Source organism: Podarcis filfolensis (genome assembly GCF_964270895.1).
Source record: "Podarcis filfolensis genome assembly, chromosome: 8".
In the NCBI taxonomy this organism is placed as follows: Eukaryota; Metazoa; Chordata; class Lepidosauria; order Squamata; family Lacertidae; genus Podarcis; species Podarcis filfolensis.
This window is the reverse complement of record NC_139611.1, coordinates 54,244,421-54,267,627: the sequence shown is the minus strand read 5'-3', so window position 1 is coordinate 54,267,627 and position 23,207 is coordinate 54,244,421. Positions and strand designations below refer to the sequence as shown.

At 43.8% G+C, this 23,207-nt stretch overlaps 1 long non-coding RNA gene across 1 annotated transcript; it reads right to left on the bottom strand.

The window, feature by feature from the left end:
• Positions 1–10,631: 10,631 nt before the first annotated feature.
• LOC310767894 lies at positions 10,632–22,837 on the bottom strand. Its single transcript, XR_014551104.1, has 3 exons — positions 20,591–22,837; positions 11,717–11,843; positions 10,632–10,901 (listed from the first exon to the last, which is right to left on the bottom strand). It is a non-coding gene; the product is annotated as an uncharacterized lncRNA (long non-coding RNA).
• Between the last annotated feature and the right edge of the window lie 370 nt (positions 22,838–23,207).

Genomic DNA, 23,207 nt, shown 5'->3' with positions numbered 1-23,207 from the left:
CACACAAGCGTCTCAGAGCTGCCGCACTGAGCAAGCCTTGCCCCCTCAAGCAAGGCGGAGAACTTAAATATCTTCACATGCCAGGTCCACGTGGGCCATGTGCTGGAGGAGGATGCCCCATACTTTGGGTCTATAGATATGTTGGATCTTCTGAATAAGGCCGAGGTTTGCTGAAAGTGACGTTTAGCATGACAAGTGCTGCAATGGGGAAAAGAAACCCTGCATCATGCATAATTTTACGAACAAGGGTTTGATCTGGAGGTCAGATCTTGCAGGTGTCCTCCTGATTCTTCCCTTGTACCAATTTCTGCACACTTTGGCGTGTTACACAGCACAGGGTGTGTGTCTGCTGTGGGAGAAAGAGAGAGAAATTGGGTTCATATTACATCCGAAGTGGTGGCTGTGGTCACTCTGTTTCCACTCTGGCTTCCTCACAGTTCTCTGTTGGCAGACAGTGGCGCATCCACAAGTCCATCCCTGCCCATTACTAGTTTGCTTCAGCTGTGGATGACCACTGTGGGAGAGGCATCTGCACTTGATGTTTCTTCCAAGTCAGAGGTGAGGTTTGTGCCTTGACTTCACTTGCAACATGAACAGTCCGTTTACAGAAGAGCCTCTTCATGTCATTAAGAAAAATCTCTCTTTCTGTGCTAAGAGTGCCCATTTCTTTTCCTCTTTGTGTAAATGAAATGGAGAAAAAACTGCAGAAGGCTGTGGTTGAAAACATGTAAGTGTGAAGGAATCAGGTTAAAAGTACTTTCTTTCCCTGTTCTAGAATATTTCAGCATTTTGGAGCAAATTCTGAAAGAACAAAGCCTCAAACAAGCAAAAATGTGACCCTGCAAGATTCCAGAATACTGGGGCAGAGCCAGCTGTGGTAGAATGATAGAACAGTAGAGTTGGAAGGCACCCTAAGAGTCATCCAGTCCACCCCCCCTGCAATGCAGGAATCCTGGCCACAGTCATCCCTGGGTGGGCTCGAACCACCAACCTTCTGGTTAACAGCCAGACCCAATGACCCATTGTGCCACAGCAGATGAGCACCTTTTTGACTATGGTCTGTGGCATCACCAACCAATATCCTTTTCTCACAACCCCAGAGTAGCTGTGCAACTGTTTAAAAAAATAAGTGTAGCTAGGGTAAGGAGAGGGATAAATGTATGTGCATGTATGTTTTTATATACCAATTAAAAACAACATATCAGTCAACCAGCCTGAACGGATAGGAAAAGGGGAACCCTGATTCTTGATCCAGTATTGAGCTTGCTGGCCTGTACATGTGCAAGGAAAGTTGGGAAGCCAGGTTCATGCTGAGGTTGAGGAATCCGCTGTGACCACAGTGAAGAATGCAATATTTATCTTCATCCTGTATTTGTTTTCAGAGTTTCAGCCTCCAGCGGGGTTATGTAAAAGCAAAGCCCTACATTCTCCAATGCAAGCATGACCCAAATTCTAGTTTCAAGATCCTGGGACACAGCACAGACATTTTCAGCAGCTTGGGGGGGAAATGCTATAAACGAACGTTTTGAAGGGAGCCCGCAATACAGTAAGGTCAGTGTTTGTTCACAGGCTAAAGCATCCAGAGCCCTTTTCACAGCTCTCGTATTCAGCTTCCCAGCAAGTGTAAATATCATTTCTATGAAAAAGGGCAGTCATTAAGCTGCAGGATTTGTTCAAGGCAAGGAGAAGATTTAGGACGGGGATATTTGGGGTGTGTCGAAACAGATTGAATCTCACCCACAAATTAGTGACAGTCTCATAGAAGCAAGACTCAAGTTGTCTTGCTTGACTCAATTAAAGTGGATTTGGCGCTCTTGGACAACAAAGCCACTTATAAAAACAAACAGACTTTTTTTGGGGGGGGGTAAGGAAAATGATGGGGAAATGCACTGGAATATGTGGGATAACAGTTGCTTGATGCAGTGTTGTAGAAACGGGTTGTCTGGAAGTGATGTGAATCTGGATTATACCAGTGTTCCGAAGCATTAAATATTAGAAACTTATCCAGTGCTTCCGAATGAGCAGCCCTGCTCTGAATTTTACATCTGCTTTCACCCTGAAGTATCTCTCGCAGGGAGTGCCTTACTCCTGCTCTGGCCTCTGCAGCCTCCATGGAAATTAGGCCAATCTGGGCATTGCCCCCCTGCTGTGCCTCTGGAGAGCCAGGCCGGAATGCAATCCCTGGACTTTTTGTACTGAAACACAGAAATTCCTTTTCTCCATGGAAAAACCAAGGAGGATGAGTGCTCCTGCCAAACGCAAGGTGGGCTATGGCAGAGCAGAATGCAGAAATCAGCCACTGTCTCAGTGGCCCTCGGAGCTCAATGATTTTGGGGAACCTGGCTGTTTTGTGGTGTCTCCCTTGAGGGCAATGTTGACTCAGGAGTTCAGGGACCTTCTGGAAAGCATCCCAGGGAATCCTGGAACTTGCCTACTGAGTTCTGGAACCTCAACTCTGTTCCTGGGCTGCAAGTTCACCAGATGACTCTTGCTGTGCCCTCTGATGCTCACCTAGGGGGATTCATGATACAGGGTATTTAAGAGGATGACTTGTGAGATCTTGCCCCAGTGCCTAGAAACCATTAGCCAAGGCCCTGACATGGATGCCAGAGTCTAAGGAGCTGAAGGAAAAATATAACTTCTGGGTGACAGGACTCTCCTTGTGCAACTCCCTGCCCCCAGAGACCACCTAGGCATCTCAGTCCAGATCCTTGCAGGGATCTATTTCTTGGATAATTCAGCATTTGACATATGAAGGTGCTGGTGGATCTCCCCACAACCACCTTGTTCTGAAAGTTCCAGCCAAGGTCCAGTTTCCCTTCCACATCTGTGACATCCAGAGAGATGGTGACTGTTTTGTTATTTCCTTGGAGATTGACACATACCACTGAGCCAAAATGAACTGGTGGGTATGCCTGCGTGTGCGGCAGGGTCATGCCGTGAGAGCCGAGTTATGCCTGATAGGGCAGAGTCATGATTGATTATGTGGAATCACAGCAGGCCAAGCAAAGCACAGTCAGTCAGGACCCTGGACAGGTCCCAGTGGGCGGGGCTGGCTGGAACTTATGAAGGAGAAGTGATGTCTCAGCAGCATTCAGAGGCCTTTCGAAGGTTGGTTGGCTGGTTGGGAACTGCTGCTAACCTCTGATTAGCTGTTTACATTGCCCAGTTCTACAGTTGCTGGCTCCAATTGCAGAATCATAGAATTGTAAGGTTGGAAGTGATGACCCCAAAGGCCCATCTAGTTCAACTCCCTACAATGCTGGTATCACAGGTAAAGAATACGTAACAGATGGTCACCCATCCTAAGGGTCTTCCCCCCGTTGAAAGTTCTTCCTAATGTTTAGTTGAGATCTCCTTTCTTGTAATTTGAATCCATTGCTTTGGGTCTTACCCTCTGGAGGAGCAGAAAGCAATCTTGCTCCATCCTTATCTCCATTTTTTTTTAAAAAATAGTTTTTATTAAGTTTTTTTTTGTGCTACAAAGCAAACAGATAAACAGGGAAAGGTACATCTATTGTCTCCACTTTCAATTCATAGTCTTTTTCACAGTTCGTTTACATTTGGTGAGAGACACTTTTGTCATAGACATCTTGCAGTTGCGGGAGGGGAGGGAGATGGGGATATTGTTCTTTCGTTCTATTGCCTATAGGTAAAAGATAAATGACCCCTGGACTATGGGGAGTTGCGCTCATCTCACTGGGACACAGGTGGCACTGTGGTCTAAACCACTGAGTCTCTTGGGCCTGCTGATCAGAAGATCGACAGTTCGAATCAGCACAATGGGGTGAGCTGCTGTTGCTTTGTTTCAGCTTCTGCCAACCTAGCAGTTTGAAACCACACCAGCGCAAGTAGATAAATAGGTACTGCTGTGGTGGGAAGGTAAACAGCATTTCCGTGCGCTCTGATTTCCACCACGGTGTTCCGTTGCACCAGAAGCGGTTTAGTCATGCTCGCCACATAACCTGGAAAGCTGTCTGTGGACAAACACTGGCTCCCTCAGCCTGAAAGCGAGATGATCTATTGCCTATTATTAGCGATGGTGTGTGTGTGTCAGCATTACATTTCCATTCTGAGAGCTTCCTGGTAGGTTCATGTGCAGTGCCTGTCTAATGCTGAAGTCCAGTGCCATTCTCTGCTAGTTCAGCAGATGGCACTCTAACGCTGCAGTTTGGAGACTCCTCAGCATTTTATGTTAGGCATTGTTTCAGATGCTTGCTCAGATTCTAGTGGCCTGAACATCACCTTATTCTGTATACAACAATAATGTCTCACTTTAAAAGTAAAAAAAGACCCTACAACTTGAAGAAAGATAATGCACGCTCTTTTGTAAATCAAGAAAATCAGATAGATAGATAGATAGATAGATAGATAGATAGATAGATGATAGATAGATGATAGATAGATGATAGATAGATGATAGATAGACAGACAGACTATCCAAAATGTTTTGCTTTTGCAAGCATTCAGAGCACTTCATAAAATTTAAAAGGGGTTCTGGGGTTTTGACATCCTGAATTCTTTCAATTTGTCTTCAGTCAGTGAGGCATTCACCCAAGAATCTTGAAGGACAAATCCCAGAAGTTTGCTTTCACCACCTGGTCCTGCTGGCCAGGGCCGATGGGCGGGGGAAGTGGATCAAGTCAGTGACCTCTCACCTGGAAGCTTATTTTCTTTTAAGCTGAACTTCTCCCTGTAGCAGAGTAGGAACTGGGAAGGACCCAAGCCCTTTGATCAATCCCACACCATATGGTAGACTTTATAGAAGAGGAATTCAATTTAAGAGGAAAATTCAAAGCAATTGTGTATTAAACAGCAGGAAGTGGAGCTCAGTTCGCTCTTTTGTCTAAAATGTCTGAATTAGGAACAAGATCATTTAAGTTTAGCAGATGTTCGGTAGTTTCTCAGTCAGCAATTCCACACATTTGGCTTCCCTCATAGAGCTGCTCTATATAGATATGATCTTTATGACCCTAATTTTTTTTTTTTAAACTTGCAGTCACAAAAGCAGAAATAGTTCTCAGGGCTATCTAAGATCTTGCTAAATCTTTGGAGAGATACTCAGTTCAAAGATTAAATCATAACAGAAACCCTAGCACTTAAAACACTTTGCCATTATAAATGCCTCAAAGCAGATAATTTATGAAAAGAAGTGCTACTAATTTTTTAAAAAGAAAATGGAATAGAGAGCCAGGCCAAGTCTATCATCATCATCATCAAACCTTTTATTGGCACCACATACAAACATCCATAGTAAATCAATACAGAATTACCACCTCCCCCATGTCACAGAACATTTGTCAAATGGAAGGAGGCAAAAAAGTCTAACATTACAACTCTAGGTCTCCAGGTCTGCAATGTGTTTCTGCAACAAAAAAACCAAATAAAGATATTTAGCCAGTAACTTGGTGAGCTCCTGATCATTCCCCAATAATAGAAAATGTATGACCTCCAACGCTGGTTTCTATTTAGGGATGCAGAGTTGATCTAGAGACTGCTGGCGGAGATCAGCATATAGTTTACATTTAAGAACCATATGAGTAAGAGTTTCCAGCAGGTGGTCTTCACATGGGCAAATTCTTTCTCCTTCCACCACTCCCAAGAACCTACCCCAAAGGAGGTTTGATGGGTTTGAATTAAATCTGGCCAGCTAAAATGCTCTTCTTTCTTGGGGGATAAGCAGAAATTCAAGATAATTAGTTTCATGTGCCCAAGAAAGTTGAAAGTAAAGAGGGGAACATGTTTTCTCTGCTGCTGCTGTTAGTTCCTGGGCCAGGTCTATGTCTGAGATTCTAGGAAAACTGTGGCCAACCCAACATTCATTGTATCCATGGTGTATCAGACAAGATTGAAAAGATGTGTAAAGTATATGAAGAGCTACAGAAATTTGAGAAGGGGCATAAGATGTTGAATACAAGGCCCCTTGCCAACATTAATTAAATGCTTCCCCTTAAGCAGCTCTGCTTTTTTATTGCTTCATGTTGAGCATGACAGGATTGCAGGGGATGAATAGCTTGCCATGTTCTCCCTCAGTAGCCTCCCTTAATTGCCCCTTATTGTCAGTTCCTCTTCCCACACAGTGGGAGCCTTTAATTACTGGGGTGTTTTTATTCATTCTTTTTTCTTTTTATAACGAAAACTAAAAGTTTGCTATACAAGAAAAACAGAAAACCCAATGAAAGGAAATAAGATGTTTTACATATGTTTTTTGTTGTTCGCCACCCTGGACTGCTTTGGGAAGGTGGGAGGGATATTAATGTAATAATAAATAGAAAGAAACAAGAGAGCACAAACCAGGAACAGGAAGTGATAAGAAGGGGCAATTAACAGGCTTTCCTCCAGTAATTTCTCTGCTACATTTGACCAGAAGCAATAAATGGGGCAGAATTAGCAAACAGTAGACTTTTAATTAAAGTCACAAGAGCTCTGAAAAGCCTCAATAGTGCATTGCCCATGAACACGGTGGTTGACACTGTCCGTTTGCATTTCTTAGTACAGAAAGTATTGATCTGTTGTGTAGAGATCTTTCCTATTCTACTTAAATCAAGAGGGTTCTGGAAACTTCTCTGTGTGAAAGAAACAAGCAGAAGGTTTATGATGTTTGGGTTATACCTTCAGAAAAGCTGAGTACAACTGGTTCTGTTATCTCTTCTGTCAAGTTCATGCTGGCTATAAAAGTAAGACCAGAAGGAGCCTGTGTTTCTCTTTCTCTTTATATCTCTCTTCCTTCTGGTGTGGTGTTCTGTATATAGGGTTAAAGTTTAGTCTTATTATAAGTTATTGTAAGTTTAAGTTACATCTGCTACAACTGGATTTCTTATGGACAATACCAACCCTGAATGTATTGGACTTGTGACCATTATGCTCATTTGCCTTCAGTATCAGTAAAGCTCTGCTGCATGAAATGTAATTGCCTCTGGTCTATTTTTTTTTTTTTGAATCCTGCAACATGTTTAAGTTTTTACTACGCTAACTATACGTTGGAGTTCTGCTCTGGATCAATATTGAGTAGAATTCCATGACAGACACAATTACCTTTTAAATGTTAGAAAACACCACAAATCAGATCTCAGGGGAAAAGTACACATGAGAACAATGCTGAAAACATTAGGATGCAACACAGGTTGCTGACAACTTTGCCTGGATTCTCCATAAAAAGTGAGTGAAAAAGTGATGGCAATTTGAAATTAAACTACTAGTGGGGAAGAAACCACAAAGCAGATAACCTCATTGGCTTAGCCTAAGGGAATCAAGAATAAGAGCTGAACATTCATAACCAGATGGATATTTTTTTTTTAATGCTTCTTGAGAATTTATGCCTGCAATTATGGTTTTATGAACTGGGAACTGGATTTGGACTGAATGTTCTCCTTATCATGACTATATTTTGGAGTTAATCCTGTGGTCTGTCTGGGAAATACAGTTGCCTTTTATTTCTTTTTAGAATTATTCTATGGCGTCAACAGAGATAGGCGTGACATATGACCTACCCCTTTGAGAATTTTGATTCACAAAGTGCCATATTTTAGGATGAAATGCATACCTTTAGATAAATGTGTTTATGAATACAAATCTTGTTACAAAATAGATACGCGTTTATATATGGATGTTTGTGCAGGGTTTGGCCCATCCCTGGAGGGAGGCAAGTCCAGAGTGGTGATGCATGCAGGGGTGCAACAGGCAGCTCCCTCTGGGTGCAGGTGATTCTGGCATATCTCTGCACTGGGAATAACTGAAAAACCCAATCACAGTTAATGTAGAGCTGCAACAGAATTACCTTCCTCACCCCAAAACTGACTGAAAGGAGTAGGAAAAGATGCAGAGACATTGTGGGCAGCTTCCTCCTTTTGGGCTGATCATAGAATCATAGAATCATAGAATCATAGAGTTGGAAGAGACCACAAGGGCCATCGAGTCCAACCCCCTGCCAAGCAGGAAACACCATCAGAGCACTCCTGACATATGGTTGTCAAGCCTCTGCTTAAAGACCTCCAAAGAAGGAGACTCCACCACACTCCTTGGCAGCAAATTCCACTGTCGAACAGCTCTTACTGTCAGGAAGTTCTTCCTAATGTTTCATTTATATTTAATGATTTGATTTTCCACAACATATATTCTTTCCTGTCATATCACAAAGTTTGGGCATTACTGTTGTAGATGGATTGGAACCAGTAAGCGTGCATGGCAGTCCAGACGTCAGTTGTGATTTGGCAGTTAAGATGTCAATCTGGAGTAGGGGGAGTTGTCCTGAGACTACTGATGATGACCCAAAGTGGCAGCAGCTCATAGCGAAGGAGCCTACAGCCCCAGCTAGCATGACTTGTGCTGGCTAGGAAGGATGGGAGTCGTCCAGAGGGCCCTACGTTGGGGAAGGCTGACCTACACAGAACCACCCCTCATCTCTTCGCAAGGCTTTTGGTGTGCATCTCTTATATCTCACGGAGTACCACTGGGCCCCTAAAAATGCTCCCCCCTCCCCTCGGGCTGCTTTCGCTGTTCTACGCTTTTGAATCACAACATTCTGCAGTCTGAGTACTGCAAAAACATGGTTGCCCTGCAAGAGAAGCACAATGTCAAGAAGAGACCATCCTGACCAGCTGCAACAAATGCCTTGCGAACTGCGGCTGTCTGGATGTGTGGTGAGGCCGCTGGATCTTCTGTACGGAGAACAGTAGGGATGGTTACTGATATGGATGGCTTTAGAAGAGGTTGAGACAAATTCAGAGAGGAGAAGGTTATTGAGAGCTACTAGCCAGGAGGTCTGTGCTCTGCCTCCACAGCTGGAAACATTAGGTAAAGGTAAAGGCTCCTGGACAGTTAAGCCCAGTCAAAGCGACTGTGGGGGGTTGTGTTGACCTCGCTTCAGCTTTCTGGGTCATGTAGCCAGCATGACGAAACCACTTCTGGTGCAACAGAACACCATGATGGAAGCTGGAGCGCATGGAAATGCTGTTTACCTTCCCGCCACAGCGGTACCTATTTATCTACTTGCACTGGCATGCTTTTGAACTGCTAGGGTGGCAGGAGCCGGGAACTCACACCATCATGGGGATTTGAACCTCTCCAACCTTTTGATCAGCAAGCCCAAGAGGCTCAGTGGTTTAGACCACAGCGCCAACCGCTTCCCTCAAGGTTGGAAGCATTAATGCTTCTGAATACCAGTTGCTGGAGGGGAGAGGGTTCTTTTTACTTGGATCCTGCTTGTAGGTTTCTTTAGGGCATCTGGAATCCACTGTGGGAACAGAGCGCTGGACTAGGCAGGACATTGGCCTGATCCAGCAGGTTCTCCATATGTGAACAGGATGATCCCAAACAACACAGGCTGTGGTCATCTGAGGTTTGTTAGGACTCATTGTGCCAGTTGCTCTAAACAAACATGGACGGCCACAGTGGCACAGACCCAGTCTTCTTGCGCCCAATTTACGTCTGTGATGCTTTTCCTGTGGGAAACTATTGCATGATGACTCCAACAACTGGTAGACAACAGTTCTTGTACACCTGGAGGGTTGTGCAATTTGCCTTGAGCTGTTGCTCCCCACTGGTGGCTGTAACTGGACTGCTAGCATTGACTGTGCAACACAGCTCAGCCGATTGCTCAAATGAAACCCTCCTTAGCGAGAGCCAATTAATCAGCTGTGGAAGAACAACCTGGTGGAATCCTGCCAGTACATTGTCATGAATACCCAGCCTTAATAACACTGAGCAGCAAACACAGATTATATCAGCTTTAATTACATAGTGCACCTAGAACAAGCCGCTAAACCACAAATAGAAACAGGGTAGAGCTGACAATCAATATTGTTGGCAGCATTAACAGAACAGGAATTTCTCATAAAGATTCCTTTACAGCAGGGTCTGGTGCTTGAAAATCTCAGGAGAGATGAGTCATAACTTACACGCACTTGTTTTGTGAGCTAATGTGCTGTGGTCCCGTCTCACAGATGTGAGAAATCTGTGGATACATGCACAGGACTGTTTCAGGTGTCAGGGCCGCACTTCTGAATCCTCCTCCCCCTTCGCTTTGCTTCCAGACCAGCTTTCTTTCCCCTGACATGTTAAGTCTCTAGGTATAGGACCAACTTTTAGTTATTCCAGTGGGGGAAACAGCATTTTCATGTGAATTACTCCTAATCAACACATTTCTGTATGCAGTGTTGACTAACGTACAGGTTTGGGGTTTTTTTGCAAGCTGTGTCCTCTGATACAATGCATTTCTCTGTGTTATTTTTTACAAATATCTTCATTTTTTATGCACACTTTCCTCTAAGATGTGAATTTTTGCAAATATAGTTTGGGGAACTGCAGTGGAAAATTCAGATAAGTGTGCATTTTGAAGGAGGTGTTTCAGTCAGCATACAGTGGTACCTCGGGTTAAGTACTTAATTTGTTCCGGAGGTCCATTCTTAACCTGAAACTGTTCTTAACCTGAAGCACCACTCTAGCTAATGGGGCCTCCTGCTGCGGCTGCGCCGCCAGAGCCTGATTTCTGTTCTTATCCTGAAGCAAAGTTCTTAACCTGAAGCACTATTTCTGGGTTAGCGGAGTCTGTAACCTGAAGCGTATGTAACCCGAGGTACCACTGTATTGTTTCAGAAAAAGCAAAATTGATGGCTTTGGCTGTAAATACCTAGAGAATCAAACATCTCCCCCATCCCTGATCACCTCCATTTGTAACTGACCACTCAGAAGGAATGAAAGCTGGCTGCAAAGGAGTTAGCAGACTCTTCTTTGGGTGCCTCCTCTCCCCATTTTGCTTAGTTTCTTTCATTCAGCCTTGGCTAAGCTGGCGCCCTCCAGACCCCAGCATGACGGTATGGTGCTGGGGCTGATGGGAATTGTAGTCCAAAACATCTGGAGCGTACCAGGTTGGCGAAGGTGGCTTTTGTTCTTTCCCTCACGTTCTGTTGAGACAAATTAATGAGACAAATTATTACAATTGTTTGCACGTGATTTGTATGTGATGTGCATGTGAATTGCCATGGGGTTTGGCTTCCCACCAAAGCCAGAGGCAGGATTTAGTGAGAGCAGGGCTGGCAAGTTCCAGCATGCAGGGCGATTCTCTTTCTTCATTCCTGCCCTTGCATGGTGCTAGAGCCCTTGCCTTTGGCAGATGGATGCACCTGAGTGCTTCAACTGATCAGCACTATGCCCAGAGCAGGCTCCTATTGAACACTGATCTCTCTCTCTCTCTCTTTTAATGCTTTATTAATTTTAAAAACCTAACAAAACAAATACGAAACAAAACAAAGCAATATGCATCAATCAACAAAAGGCAATCCAGTAATTAACACTCCATACACCATACATACACATTGAAAAAGAAAATATTAACTTCATCTATTGCTAACACAACATTGAACACTGATCTCGAAGGGCAAGACAGTAGCTCTGAAGGAAGGAGATGGACCACGTGCCCTTCTTTTTTATAATCTTCTTTTTCATTTTCAACTTTTACAATAATTTTAGCCATTCCCCGCCACCCAAAGTCTTTACAAATCCAATTTACATTCCTCTCGACTTCCCTCCCCTCCTTTCTGTGGTTATTTATTTCATATATTTTTATTACTGCATATCCAATTCAAATATATTTATGATTTTTCCCTTTCCCAACCTTAATTATCTCTTACTGCACGTGTTTATATCAATCCTGCTAATGTTTTAATTTGTTTACAATATGTCCTCAAATATTCAATGAATTTACAATAAAAAGTCTCACTTCTTGATTTCTTATTCTTCTGGTGAGTTTTGCCATTTCAGCACATTCCATTAATTATAATTTCCAGTCTTCCTTAGTTGGAACTGTTTCTTCCTTCCATCCTTGGGCATAAATCATTCAAGTAGCCCTGGTAGCATACACAAACAATTATTATTTTTTGTGGTCAGTAGGTACTTCCCCACCAATTATACATAAAAGAAAAGCTTCTGGTTTTTCACAAAAGTATTTTTTTCCCAACTCATTATAAATAATTTCCCAGAAAGCTTTTGCTGTCTTACATGACCACTATATATGGAGAAAAGTACCTTCTTTTTCTTTATATTTCCAGCAGCTATCTGATTCCGACTCATATATTCTTGCAAGTTTACTAGGAGCCAGATACATCATTTAAAAATCTTTTTCATTTAACACATAATATGCTGTAAATTTCAAATCTACATTCCACAATCTTTCCCATGCTGCCATTTCAATGTTATATCCTATATCCATTGCCCAGGGCCCAAGTGCCCTTCTTGACAGAGAACAGTCCTCCATCTCAAAGGCAGTGAGAGAACAGCCCTCTGAGTGAAGGGCTGTTAGGCCCAAGATCCATTTGAAAGATAAAGAGCCATCACAAGGGAGAAATGCAGGCACCTTGACTCATCCTTCAGTGTCACCTGCACAATGCGCTGAGCAGGCAGCATACAAGCAGAAGGGCCCATAAACAAGTTTAGACCCTGCACACAAGTCACTTGGTTATTTAAGCAGAGATTGGACGGTCATCTGTCATGGATGCTTCAGCTGAGATTCCTGCATTGCAGGGGGTTGGACTAGATAACCCTTGGTATCCCTTCCAACTCTACGATTCTATGATTCTATGGTTGCAGTCCTCCCAATTATGGGGAGATGTATTTATGTTTTTTAATATATGATACTTATTCGATGATCACTGCAGATGGTGACAGCAGTCACAAAATTAAAGTTACCTGCTTCTTGGGATAAAAGCAATGACAAACCTAGACAGCATCTTAAAAAGCAGAGACATCACCTTGCCAACAAAGGTCCGTATAGTTAAAGCTATGGTTTTCCCAGTAGTGATGTATGGAAGTGAGAGCTGGACCATAAAGAAGGCTGATCGCCGAAGAATTGATGCTTTTGAATTATGGTGCTGGAGGAGACTCTTGAGAGTCCCATGGACAGCGAGAAGATCAAACCTATCCGTTCTGAAGGAAATCAGCCCTGAGTGCTCGCTGGAAGGACAGATCGTGAAGCTGAGGCTCCAATACGTTGGCCACCTCATGAGAAGAGAAGACTCCCTGGAAAAGACCCTGATGTTGGGAAAGATGGAGGGCACAAGGAGAAGGGGACAGCAGAGGACTAGATGGTTGGACAGTGTTCTCAAAGCTACCAGCATGAGTTTGACCAAACTGTGGGAGGCAGTGGAAGACAGGAGTGCCTGGCGTGCTCTGGTCCATGGGGTCATGAAGAGTCGGACATGGCACCTACAGTATATCCAAATTTTATGCAAACTGGTATTCTCTTCTGACAATTTTTTTTGGGGGGTGGAGAGAATTTGCTGTGTAATTGGCCACCATAGTAAAGGTAAAGGGACCCCTGACCATTACGTCCAGTCGTGGCCAACTCTGGGGTTGCGGCGCTCATCTCGCTTTACTGGCTGAGGGAGCCAGTGTACAGCTTCCGGGTCATGTGGCCAGCATGACGAAGCCGCTTCTGGCGAAGCAGAGTAGCGCACGGAAACACTGTTTCCACCCTAGAGGCAAGTTAATAATGGTCTAAGGCTTCTCCACCTAATGTCCTTTCAAGGGACTGTAGTGTGAATCCAGATCTGACTTTCTGTCCATTTTTATCATTCAAAGTGAGTTTGTAAGCGGAGGAACCAGCAAGGGTTGGCTATCCTGAGGGTATCTCAGGACACGGCTGATATTTAGGCAACTGGGAGCTGTTTTCATTAGGGCTGATTCCAGATTAGAAGAATCCTTCTCCACCCTAGACCACATTGCTGGAAGCCCTGTTGTGCCTTGCCTGAGATTGATATCATCTATCAATTACTCGGCGTGTCTTAGAACACAGCCTCCGAAACAGAGCTCAGCAGCCACTCCTTTTCTTGTTACATTACCATGTAAATCCAAATTCTTAGCAACATCTTCTTGTATGCAGATCGAGTGTTGCAAACGTTCTTCTTGAAGTCTTCAGAAGTGGGGCCCTGCTGGAATCTGCAATGGTACTGGGGCCAAGGGGCATTGCTGAAGAGCTAGGAAGAAGCTCAAAGGCCTGGCAGGGTGTGTGTGTCTTGTGCAGAGGGAGGATGCAGGGATCCGATACACACAACACATGGTTCCTGCAAGTAACCCTGCCAGTTGCTTTTCTGTGTGTGAGGCTTCTGCGATCCCATGGAAGGTTTCCTGACCCCAACACCAACAAAAAGAACTGTGTGTATATCAGAGCCCTGTAATTCATTATGTGCTGGGGTGGGTAACCTAGAATTTTAAAAAATCATAGACTCATAGAACTGTAGAGTTGGAAGGGATCCTGAGGGTAATCTAGTCCAACCCCCTGCAATGCAGGAATCACAGCTAAAAAACAGGTGGCCATTAAACCACTATTAAAAAACCTCCAAGGAAGGACAGTCCCCCATCTATTGAGATAATCCAGTCTACTGAGAGCCAGCGTGGTGTAGTGGTTAAGAGCGGTGGACTCTTAATCTGGTGAACCGGGTTCGTGTCTCCGCTTCTCCACATGCAGCTGCTGGGTGACCTTGGGCCAGTCACACTTCTCTGAAGTCTCTCAACCTCACTCACCTCACAGGGTGTTCATTTTAGGGGAGGAAGGGAAAGGAGAATGTTAGCCGCTTTGAGACTCCTTCGGGTAGTGATAAAGCGGGATATCAAATCCAAACTCCACTGCTGCTTCTTCTTCTTCTTCTTCTTCTTCTTCTTCTTCTTCTTCTTCTTCTGTCGAACAACTCTTTCCATCAGAAAGTTATTCCTAATGTATGGTCAGACTGTCCTTTCTTGTCATTGGCTTGGGTTCTGTCCTCCAGAGCAGCAGAAAACAAGCTGCCTTCATCTTCCATGTCACAGGCCTTTAGATGTTTGAAGATGGGTTTCATATCACCTCTCAGTTTCTGCTTCTACAGGCTAAACATACACAAATCCCTCAGCCATTTCTCATAAGGCTTGGTTTCCAGACCCTATATCATCTTGGTCACCCTCCTTTGTACATTTTCCAGCTTGTCAATATCCTTCTTAAACTGTGGTGCCCAGAACTGGACACAGGACTCCAGGTGGGGTCTGACCAAGGCAAAAGAGAGCAGGACTATTACTTCCATGGATCTGGACACTTTACCTGAGCTCCATTCCTCCAGGGGCTATATGCTGGCAATGAGTGGTCCACTGTTGCTGATGGACAGAGGTAATAATATATTTTTTTGAATTAACTAACCTGGGATAAAGACTGCTCTGCTTCCATTTCCAGCATAAAGGTAAAGGTAAAGGGCCCCCTGACTGTTAGGTCCAGTTGCGGACGACTCTAGGGTTGCTGCGCTCATCTCGCTTTATTGGCCGAGGGAGCCGGCGTACAGCTTCCAGGTCATGTGGCCAGCAGGACTAAGCCACTTCTGGCGAACCAGAGCAGCGCACAGAAATGCCATTTACCTTCCCACCGGAGCGGTACCTATTTATCTATTTGCACTTGATGTGCTTTCGAACTGCTAGGTTGGCAGGAGCAGGGACCGAGCAACGGGAGCTCACCCTGTCATGAGGATTCAAACCGCTGACCTTCTGATTGGCAAGCCCTAGGCTCTGTGGTTTAGACCACAGCGCCACCCACATCCAGCATAGCTACCACTTATTAGAATTCTCATATACACCTCTCTACTTTGTAAGCCAGCCCTACTCAGGGTTTGATGGGAATGTTCTTAACTATGTACATAGTAATGTTTTTAGGACAGAAGACCAACACAGCTCCTGTTTTGGAAAACAAGCAAAATCAATTATGTTCTGACTTCTATGTGCTATGCACATACAGAAGACAGAAACCCTGCAATTTGTTCTCAGACAGCTGGCAGGGTACAGTTGCCCCCAGGAAAAGAAGTAAAAAACAAACAGACTTCAATTTATTTTAAACATTGCCCCTTCCAAATGTTTTTAAAGCTACATCAAAAGAGGAAGAAACATATTTAAAAGACAGGAAAAATAAGGAGGAAACGAACTGGAAGGAAAGAACTCAGATGGGATGGAGGAACAGGGGAAACTTCAGGGCCCCAGTAAGAGGTGGTCAGGGCTGCATGAGGGCTTCAGCCTGTGCATCGTGCAGCAACTGCAAGGGCCACATTCTCCTCAGAGCATTCTTCTGGGGGGCCACCTGCCTGGGGTGGTGAGCAAAGTCAGAGGCAACAGTGGGCAGAGCAATGGCTGTCAATGTTACCTTCCCACAGTGGAATGGCTTCTACACCCTCTCTGTCCTCTATCCATGCAAGCAAGAGGCATGATCAGAGTTCAATTATGCATTTCATGCAGGTGGAAATGCTCAGATGTGGAGCAGGACCAGTGAGGGTGAACTAGCAGTGGTATAGGTAAGACTGCAGGAGTAGGATACCAAAGATGCTACAGCCTTTTCTGCTCCCTTGACCTGGGGAGAATGCAGATAATTTTGTCAAAGAGCACAAGCCCCTCTCCCAGAACCCGTGTCCTCAAGTTTCACTGGGCCAAAGAAATGTACACTTTAAAGCAGCTGGTGTCTGGATATGCTTCTGTGTTCCCAGGGAAGTGAAGGTGCCACTGCTTAGTAGTAGACCACATGCTTTATGTGCAAAAAATGTCACAGGCTCAGTCTCTGATGTCTCCAGGTAAACAGTGGTGGCAGGGGGGCATCCAGGACCACCTACAGGAAGAAGATTATTTATTAGGAAGTGAACTGTGCCTAGGGATGTGCCTATCTGTCCATTATTATTTTCCCAACCTTAAGTTCAGTTCTCCACACCAGTTTGTGAATTTTCCCTTCAAAGGTCCTCGTGGAAACCCACCAGCATTGAAATGCAAATTTCTCAACATGCACACATGTTTGTAGGCAGTCTTGCTTGATATACACATTTCTTCAAAGCTGTTGCCCCTATAATAACACATTTTGGTGCTGTTTCCACCGATCTGTGCATTTTTATGTACACTGTACCCTAGGACATGCATTTCTGGGAACATTACTTGCCTGGAGAGCTGCATTGCAAAATTCAGAGAAGTGCTGCTTTCCAGGGATGGTTGTGGTTTGGTTTGTGTGTTACTTTGGAAACTGCAAATTAGGTAAGTTTGCCCTTAAATGTGACCTGGGTTGTGTTTCTCCTCCTTCCCAAACTGTGCTGTAATTGTACACAGGAGGTTTAGCAATGCATTGGCCAAGCAGATGTTTGTCTCTTGTGTTACAGGTGCCCTTGAGAACAGCACCATCTTCCTCAGACCCTGGAAAGCTGCTGCCAGATTGCCAAATAAGACTCTATGCTTGACTTGATGGACCAGGCTTTTTGACTCTGCATGATAGCTTCACCCAAAACATCACAAAGGAACCTGGGTGCCAACATGTTTTCAGCCAGCTTTGGAGGCAATAGCTTCATAAAACCACCTGCAGAAACTTTTTATCATGTGGCCCAATCTTCTGAGCAAACACACTCCATGTCCACTAGCACTGCTCTCCAGATACTTATCTGAAGCCTGAGAAAAAGGCCTCAGAGGCTTCTCTGGGTGCTCAAAGCTGTTTCTTCTCCTCCTCCTCCTCATTAACCAGATGACTCACTGCTCTGAATTCAAACCTGAGCTATGTACTCAAGTAAAAGCTATGGGACATCATAAAATCCACACCCTTAAAAATAAAATTATCCATTTGAGATTACCATTCCAGGATGGCTTTACTAACCACTAAAATTACTAACCACTAAAAATGCGTCACAGTGTTGCATTAGGATTTTATAAAGCTGAGTGCACAACAGGCACTATGTGTGCGAGTGTGGTGCAATGGACACAAGAGATGTGGGTTCAAATGCTCACCCAGCCATAAAACTCACCCAGTGAGCTTGGGCCAACTTCTCCTTCCCTAACTCCCTAACTTAGCTCACAGGGTCACTGAGAGTATAAGGTTACACCGGGTTAGGGATTGGCAGAGCTGTCCATTTTGTGCTTCTCTGAGTGTCTAACTTTCCCACTCTTAGGTTCAGTTGTCCTCATTTCCATGAGAGTTTGCCATTTTTTTCTTTAAAAGTCCTCAGGATTATGATTCATCAGCATTTTAACGTAAATTGCTCCTAAAAAACGTATGCTTGTAGGCACTGGCGGAGGAAGAGGAGTGTGGGGGGAGTGGCAGAGCGATACCTAGGGTGCCAACATGGCTACTCCCCTGCCCACGCTGGGCGCCCCCGGGATGCATGCCAGTCCTGCTCCCGTCTGCTCTCCATCCCCCGGTGCTGGAGCATGAAGCTCCGCCACTGTTTGTAGGGCATTTTGCCTAACAGGCGCATATATTTGCAAGGCAAATAATGAATTTTTGTATGTTATTTTCAATATATGCATTTTATAGGCACTTTACTCCAGTATGTCCATTTTTGTACATATTACTAGGCCGGAGAATAGCATCGAAAAATTGGGTGACGTGTGAATTTTGAGACAGCAAGGTATTTTGTTTCATGTATTGTTTCAGAAAGTGCAGATTAGATAGAGTCATCTTTAAATGCAAACTGAATCATTTCCCCTTCCCACAGAATTTCTGTACCACTTAATTGTAAATAAATAAGCTGTGTGTGTGTGTGTGTGTGTGTATTCCAAAGAATTTCTCTCCCATCGCAACAACATGCTGAACAAGTGGAAAACCCAAACTTACAGAGCATTAAAGGCTGCCCCCCCCCCGGAAACACCATGGTGCCTTATGAGGAATAAGTATTACGGAAAAGGGATGCAAGTAGCGGGTCTATTTCCAGTTCATGTCAGTCTTCCATGTGCTAATTCATTAATCTGCCCCATCCCAATTCCACATCAATCTGCATTTATTGTTTTAACATATGTTTATTGATTTTTGAACATACAGCTGTAAAAAGTAAATAAGATATACAGATCAATAAAAAGAGAGTAGGAAACCATAACTCTGTGACTGAGTGAAGCACAGAGGTTTTTTTGTAACGTATTTAATATTAAGAAATAAATATGGAGTGATGGGTCAGAGTGAAATCAGATCAGGAGCCATCAACAAGAAAATTAATTGGCTGAGGTGGTTTGAAACAGGCAAGAGAAGAATCCATCAAGGGGAAGTCATGTACCCACTCTATAGTGATGTAAGAGTCATTGGACTCTTGCGTAATACACTATTTTTGGTTACAAAAGACATGAATGGGAACCATGCTTTGTCAAAACAATCTTATTTAGCCAAGCCTCAGACAACTCTGTGGTAGTGAGGCAAATGTTCCAGTAATGTGATTTCCGATACCTTCTGTAGCTATACACTATGCCTTAAAACAAACAATCGAGCACAACATTTTCATAGATTTGTTGAGAACTGCCTTTTTATGTTGTGAACCACCTGAGATCTACAGATGAAGGGTGGTATACAAATGTAGTAGTAGTAACAGTAGTAGTAGTAGTAGTAGTAGTAGTAGTAGTAGTAGTAAAAATAAAATAAAATAAAATAAAACCATAGAATCTTAGAGTTGGGACACCAATGGTCATTAAGTCATTTAGTCCAACCCCCTGCATGTGGGAATCTCAACTAAAGCATTCATGTCAGATAGCCATCCAATCTCTGCTTAAAAACCTCCAGTGAAGGAGATAAGCACTTTTTAATGTGTTTCAATCTAAAACAACACTTCCAGGGGATTTTAAATGCACCAAATAAGTTAATAATAAACTGCATTGCAAAATCCAGATAAATGCAAATTTTGAAAGAGTGACTGTACTGCAGTTCTCATTTTGCTTAATAAACTTTGAATTTGATAGCTTTGCCGTTAAATGCAAACTGTGTTGAATTTATCCCCTAACTTCACCCACCACCCCCAGTCTGTGGACCCGGCAGCAGATTATCCATATGGGTTTGTGGTAGAAAAACTGTTCTGCTACCCTGCTTTGAAGTAAAATCTCATGACAAAGGCCTGAAATGTCTTTTTTTTAAAAAAACACACACACAAAAACCACCCATAATTGTGCAGGCTGTCAAAGTAGCACTTTGAAACAGAACCAGTTCTGTATTTGGTCCTGAGCACTGACAGGATCGGTCCTCTGAGTCAAAATCTTTGGCTTCAGCAAGAGAGGAGGTGTTTGCAGCAGGGCTGTGCAATAATTATTCAATAATTTGAAATAATGGGGCAATTATGATGACAAAACCGTTTGTGCACTTCACACACCCTCTTTGTTGACTTTTCAGACTGTCTGCACCAGACAATAAAGGTTGTGCTTTAAATGCTGCCCCTCCTCCTCTCTCTTTTTGCCTCTTCTGAGCAGTCAATAGATAGAGGTCAAAATGTTATCTGAATCTGGGAGGAACATGGATGTACTTTTTGCCTGGCAAAAAACAAAATGGTAGAAATGAATCTTGCTTACTCAGAACCTCAGGCCTGAGGTAAAATACAATATGGCACCCCTCTCATTTCATGCTGATTGGGCAAATCAGGATGCTGGAGACAGGGATCATGCTGAGACCCTGCTGTAAAAATAGTAATCGGTATTTGACCCTCCGTGGATTGCTACACCGTTGTCAGTGACCCTCTAATATGCCCTTCTCCTCCCCTCACCCACCAAAAACTCAAATTCTCCATGTTGTGTCCAAATTCAGAGCTTGCAAGATGGGGAAGCAACAAGAAGAAATGTTTAGCCCACAAAAATGGTAAGTGTTATGTTGTGAAGTTCTCACCCTGGGCCAGCAGGGGGATACTGTAGATAGTTTTCACTCAGGTCCACATACACAAATAAGGGATTGAAAGTGACGTTCAGTGATTGGATAATTACAGAAAGTGGTTACTGTTGCGTTGTAGTGGAGCTCTATATAAGCAAGCTGGCTGAACCCTTCAGTTCAGTTCAGTTCAGTTCTGGCCTGTGAATAAACAAGAGTTGTTTGAAGAATCGCTGTGTCGTTTGATATGTTCACCCACAACTTAACAGTAAGAGATGAGGGGACAATTTAGGGGGCATCTGAGTGGCCATGACCAGACCCTTCATTGAGGGCCACTCATTTTGGTGCACAAATCAGCATATTCATACATCTAATAAGGATACTAGGCACTTTCCAATTAACCTAAGCTCTTGAAAAGACATTTGGAAGGGTAAGACATCGGCAAGGCCAAAAAACTGCCCATGTGGCAGCGGCATCTGTTACTGTATATTAATTAAATTAAAATAAAAGCAGTGTTCCTGGATAATCCAAATTCAGCGCCAAGAAAAGCTGGATTCCACAGCCTATATTCATCATGCAAATTGAACACATCTGCATTGTTTACTTCATGTGTCTTACCATTTTCACTCCTTTGCATAATTTTTGTTATTTCTAGAGAGGCAGAAGGCACTGGAGCCTGCCAACAGTTGCTAGAAACCTCCGGGAATCTCTTCCACCTACTTTCCTGGCTTCTGAGATTTCAGCAGCTGCCACCCACACAACCAAAAACTAGTAACTTACTTTAAGAAACGAAAGAAAAGGAAAGGAAAGAAACAGTGGATATTTCCAAGAAGTTCAATTCTGTGCTGCTTCTGTGCTTTCAAAGAATGACAGCATGCCATGCTATGGATGCTGGGAGTGCTATTTATTTAGGTAGATTTATGTACCACTTGAAAAATATAGCCAAGCGGTTTACATAAAATGGTGTAAAATATTCATTAGAAATAGCAATAAAAACAGACATTATAGACGTAATAAAATGATCAAAATATAGATAAAATAAACCGCTGTGTGTGTGTGTGTGTGTGTGTGTGTGTGTGTGTGTATGCACACACAAAATTATATGACTGGGTTGGCTTTCCTGAAGTTTTTAGCAGGTGTCAAAAACCACACAGTGAAAGTGCCTGCCTGCTATTCGCTGCAGACAATCAGTGCTGCCACACTAAAAAGATGTGTTCCCCTCCGCCAAGCCGTGGGGGCTCAAAATTAACAAGATCCATAATGGAAACGATCCATTTGGGGCCACCAAATTTCAGCTTCACTCAGTGCGCCATATTACCAAAGATTACCAAAGTCTTCCCCTGAGCGTTCCCATCGCCTACAAGCAACAATAGCTCATGAAATGGATTCAGGCAGGAAGACAACATTTGCCTTGCTCTTGTGGCATCATCTATTATCAACTGCTGCGTACAATCTGTTAACTCAGCCCCAAGTCAGTCCCTTCTAAAAGCCTGGGGGAGTAAAAATGTTTTTAACTGGTGTTCAAAGCTGGCCAATGATGACATCATTGTATCTCAGGAGGGAGGGGATTCCATAGCCAAGGTGCCATCATGGAAAAGGCCCTGTTCCAGGTCACTGAAAGAGAAACCTTGCCTATGAAAAGGATTTTTCCTGCAGAACTTGCTATGCAGACAGCCTGATAAAGCTTTCGTCTAGATCAGGGGTAGTCAACCTTTTTATACCTACCGCCCACTAATGCATCTTTCTTGATGGTAAAATTTCCTTAGAGCCCCCCACTGCTCAATGGAAGGAGGATTCAGCTTGTGCTGTAGAGCCCCCTACCGCCCACCTAGAATCCTGAAACGCCCACTGGTGGGCGGTAGGGACCAGGTTGACAACCCCTGGTCTAGATGCAACCTGTTGCCTCAGATGGATAAAACTCAAACAAGTGGTAATATACAATTATCTATACGTTATTGGATTCCATTCATGTGATATTGCTACATGCCCTATAACTGGCTCAGGTGTGGCTGATTTTACTCTCACTTGAGGACTCCAATACATGTTATCATATTGTTCTGATCTGCATGCTGTCCTAGATGCTTCCCGTCATACCCTGCGTGTGAACCACAGGGGCATCGCTTGAGGCAAAAAGGGAAATGTTGCTATGCTATGCTGCACCACCTGCCCCCACAGTTGGCCAAGCCACCATGCCACTCACCTGTGACAGCTCCGCCTGTGCCGCCTCTCTGCTGGCACAGAAGCAGCACTGGCATAAGGACCTATTTCCAGTAATTTATTATTTATTTATTATTATTATTAAGATCACACACTGTGAGATTCCTCCCGAAATTGATGCCAGTGATGGTGCAGCTTGCCCCCACTTTATGAGTGGGCCAGACCCTGGTGAATCCATCCATTTATGCTCTCTCTTTCTCCTCTCCCTTCTCTTTTGTTAATAGAGTAATTTCCTTTCGATGCTAATCAGGAATGAGGGAGAGTACTCTTTCTCAACACTCTTGATTGCACTGCACAGATGAGCAAAGGCAGGTACCCAGAAATTGCTACAGCAGTAAAACCAGCTCTGCCCTGGTCTGCCCACCAGTTTCCAACTGAGCCTCTGTTGCATGATCACCCACATGACAGTTAAGGCTGCAAT